The 4427-nt window shown below is 38.2% G+C and overlaps 1 non-coding gene across 1 annotated transcript; it reads right to left on the bottom strand.

Moving 5' to 3' along the window:
• Window positions 1-2277: 2277 nt before the first annotated feature.
• LOC149493660 (small nucleolar RNA R71) lies at window positions 2278-2383 on the bottom strand. The gene has a single exon (XR_016322789.1). It is a non-coding gene; the product is annotated as a small nucleolar RNA R71 (small nucleolar RNA).
• Window positions 2384-4427: the final 2044 nt, after the last annotated feature.

Here is a 4427-nt window from a genome sequence, read left to right as displayed (position 1 = left end):
TTTAGTATAATTGTGTTCAAAAGCTTCCTTGATCTTTAATCCGCTTGATCTAAGAGAAAATTTCAGGAATTTGGCACAGAAAAGAATTTTATAACACAAGGCACTTAACTTGTGGCACGCTCGGGCCGTGCTAAAAGGCACAGCCGTGCTAGAAGCCAAGGAATCCAACGGAGAGACAGAAGAGAGCACAGTCAGGGTGTGTCAAAAGGCACGGCTGTGCTACAAGGATACCAAGGCGTGCCATATAGCACGCCTATGGCAGCTCTAGGCAGACTTCCAGAGAAGAGCACGCCCTTCCCGTGCTAAGTGGCACGCCCGTGCCTCGGTGCTTCACTAGCCCGTGCTACCTAGCACGCCCCGTGCTTCATTGGCCAGACTTCCAGACTCAAGCACACCCAGCCCGTGCCATATAGCACGCCCGTGCTGCGCAGGCGAAACCAGCATAAATTTAATACGCAAATCAAGTTTTTCTCACATGGGCCGACTTCAGGGAGTTTCCTAAACACACTAAACAAGACCTGGGCCTATTCTTGGGGAAAAAGGAGTCCTAATCAAGAAGAAATCAAGAACCTAAACAGTCATGATCTCCTATAAAGGATTTTGCACTAAATAAGGATTCTATTTCCTAAAAGGAGTCAGACTTGTCTTCAGGAACTCTATATAAAGAGAGGAACTTCTCATAGCATAGGATCTGGTTTTTTTGATGCAATTTCTTTACACATTCTTTCTCTCTCTCAAAGATTCCAAGCATCAAATAATTGTGCCAAGATTCAAGGAAGCCATCAACGTAGTTGTGATACAGTTTTTATTCTAAACTCTTCATCTTGTTTCTTTCTTTATTGCCTGTCTTTAAATATGATGAATGATTCAAGTATGATTGAGTTTAATTTAATTACTATGTCTAGCTAAACTCTTATACTAGGGATTTGATGTAATTTAATTCGATTCCAGTTTATAATATTAGATTTATTTTTCTTTGTTCTTGTTATAACTTATTATTGTGCTTAAGGCTTCCAGGCAGAAAATTTCCCCTGGATTGAATTATTTCAATAATTACATTCGGGAGAAGGATTATTGATATGAAAAAGATAATAATTTACTTGAGAATAATAACTTGATGTGGAAGCTATATGGTTTGACTCAAGGGGGGTTTTCATAAGTTAATAAATTATTAAGTTGTGAACTCACAAAACAACCATAAAACCTGATGATTTGATCTATGTTTAATTTCACTATCAAAGATAGGTAATTAAACTGGATTAGAATAGCTAACAATAAATCGGGAGAGCTTGTTAGTAACTTTAGGGTTGTTTCTCCTACTTGAACAATTAAAGTTGATTAATGAACTAATAGAATAAGCTGGATAGAATTAAGTGAAATCAAATTCCCTAGTAGCTTAATCCTCTGATTTCTTTTCACCTGAATTTTGTGTTTGATTTCTTCTATTTTTAATTTAAATTTTATTTTACCTTACAGCGAATCTCTCTTATCGTCGTCTAAATAATAATAGGTTAACATAATTTTGGTAATTGATAAACAATCCCTGTGGATACGATACTCTCTTACTCTATATTACTTGTTGCGATTTCGTACACTTGCGAAAAACGCTGTTAAGTTTTTGGCGCCGTTGCCGGGGATTGGCATATAAATATCAATACGAATTACCCTGTTATTAATTTAGACACTCTTTCGTTTTTATTTAATTTCCTTTTAAGTACTGTTCCAGGTTGTTTTATGCAAAGGAGATCAAGGAGGACTGAACCTCTAATCTTTGATCCGGAAATTGAACGAACTCTTCGAAGGCTCAACGCTGCAAGAAAACCACAAGAAGTAAAAATCGAACAACAGGCAGACATGGCTGACAAAAACATAAATGAGAACATAGTCGGGCCACCACTTCAACATCCGGTCCATACCTTGAGAGATTACACAACACCTAATTTGAATGGGACAACCTCAAGTATTACTAGACCTAGGGTCGAAGCCAATAACTTTGAGATTAAACCCGCAATCATCCGAATGCTCTCTACCTCGATCCAGTATGGGGGTTTGCCTAGTGAAGATCCTAATGCTCACATCACCAATTTTTTGGAAATTTGTGACACATTCAAACAAAATGGTGTTTCTGAAGATGCAATCAAATTAAGACTTTTTCCATTTACTCTTAGGGATAAAGCAAGATCCTGGTTACAATCATGTCCAGCTGGAAGTTTCACCACATGGGATGAATTAGCTCAAAAATTCTTAGCTAAATTCTTTCCGTCCTCAAAAACCACCAAGTTGCGCAATGAGATAATGACATTCGCTCATCATGATCAAGAGAGCTTGTATGAAGCTTGGGAAAGATTCAAGGACTTGTTAAGAAAGTGCCCACATCACAGTTTGCCCAAGTGGTTACAGGTACAAACTTTCTATAATGCATTATCTCCTAACATCAAAATTACCTTAGATGCAGCTACAGGTGGATCCTTTCAAAAGAAAGGAATTGATGAAGTATATGAGTTGATAGAGGAAATGGCAAGCAATAGCCATTACCAAAACAATACCGAAAGGAGAAAAACTGCAGGAGTCTATGAAATAGACGCCATTACAGCACTTAATGCCAAGGTAGATAACATGGTAAGGAAATTGGACATGTTAACCACTAATCCTGTAAATTCTGTTATGCAAGTTTGTGATAGGTGCAATGGACAACATGGAATTGGAGAATGTATCATGGACTCTTTAAATCCACAAACTTTGGAGCAAGTGAACTATGTGATGAATCAAGGAAGGAAGAATTACCCTTATTCAAATTCATATGACAACAGGTTAAGGAACCATCCTAATCTATCCTATGGTAATCCTAACAATGCCTTGAATGCACCACCAGGTTTCCACCCTCCTAAAAAGAAATCTCATGACGACCTCCTCACTGCTCTTTCCAAATCACATATGGAGTTCATGAATGAAACTAGAGAGAACCATAAAATCCAGCAGGCCGCAATAAGAAATTTGGAGATCCAATTGGGACAGTTTGCAAACTTGATGGCATCTCAACCCCAAGGTACGTTACCTAGCAATACTGAAAAGAATCCAAAGGAACAAGTGCAAGCTATTACCTTGAGGAGCGGCAAACAATTAGATGAACCACCAAGGAAAGAAAAAGAAGAAAAAGAACAAACAAAGGTACCTATCATTGACTTAGAGGAAAAAGAAAAGGTAAAACCATATGTTCCCCCTGTACCCTTTCCACAAAGATTAAAAAAAGCACAAGATGACAAGAGCTTCCTCAAGTTCCTGGATGTGTTTAAGAAGCTTCAAATCAATATTCCTTTTGCTGAAGCTCTTGCTCAAATGCCTAGCTATGCTAAATTCCTAAAAGATATCTTGAGCAAGAAACGAAAAATTGATGATCAAGAAACGGTAATGTTAACCGAGGAGTGCAGTGCGATTATCCAAAACAAACTGCCTCCAAAGTTAAAAGATCCAGGAAGTTTTTCTATCCCTTGTAACATTGGTAATCTTGACTTTGAAAAAGCTTTGGCAGATTTAGGTGCTAGCATTAATCTTATGTCCTATGAAGTTTTTAAGATGCTAGGTATGGGAGAGCTCAAACCAACAAGGATGTCTTTGCAACTAGCAGATCGTTCAATTAAATATCCTAGAGGGATTGTAGAAGACGTGCTTGTAAAGGTAGGTACATTCATCTTTCCTATTGATTTTATTATTCTTGACATTGATGAAGACAGGGAAGGATCTCTAATTCTGGGAAGGCCCTTTCTTGCAACTGCAAGAGCATTAATTGATGTCTATGAGGGTAAGTTGACCTTAAGAGTTGGACAGGAAGAGATTGTCTTTGATGTACTTAAATCTTGTAAACTTCCTATGGATTATGGAGACTGTTTTAGAATTGATGTTGTTGATGAATGTGTGGAGAACACTTTGCATGTCGAAAATAACATTAATGAACCGAGCACCCTGGATGAAAAAGAAAAGGAACTTCCTAAGCATGAACTGAAACAACTTCCACCTCATTTAAAACATGCATTCTTAGGTGAGAACCATTCTTTTCCTGTTATTATTTCTTCTCACCTAACGCTTGATCAAGAGGAAAGGTTGTTACAGGTTCTACGAAGGCATAAGAAGGCATTAGGATGGTCTATCTCAGATCTACAAGGGATAAGCCCGAGTGTGTGCATGCATAAGATCTTGATGGAAGAAGACTACAAGCCTTCAATCGAGCACCAAAGGCGACTGAACCCAAACATGAAGGAGGTAGTCAAGGCTGAAATCATCAAACTCCTAGATGCCGGTATCATTTATCCGATTTCAGACAGTAATTGGGTAAGTCCTGTCCAAGTTGTTCCAAAGAAGGGAGGTATGACTGTTATCTCTAATGAAAACAATGAACTCATCCCCACAAGAACAGTCACAGGTTGGCGTGT

Source organism: Jatropha curcas, chromosome 9, assembly GCF_041381405.1.
Source record: "Jatropha curcas cultivar XTBG-Jc1 chromosome 9, XTBG_Jcur_1.0, whole genome shotgun sequence".
Taxonomy (NCBI): Eukaryota; Viridiplantae; Streptophyta; class Magnoliopsida; order Malpighiales; family Euphorbiaceae; genus Jatropha; species Jatropha curcas.
Note: the sequence above shows the minus strand (reverse complement) of the source record. Positions and strands in the feature narration are given on the sequence as shown.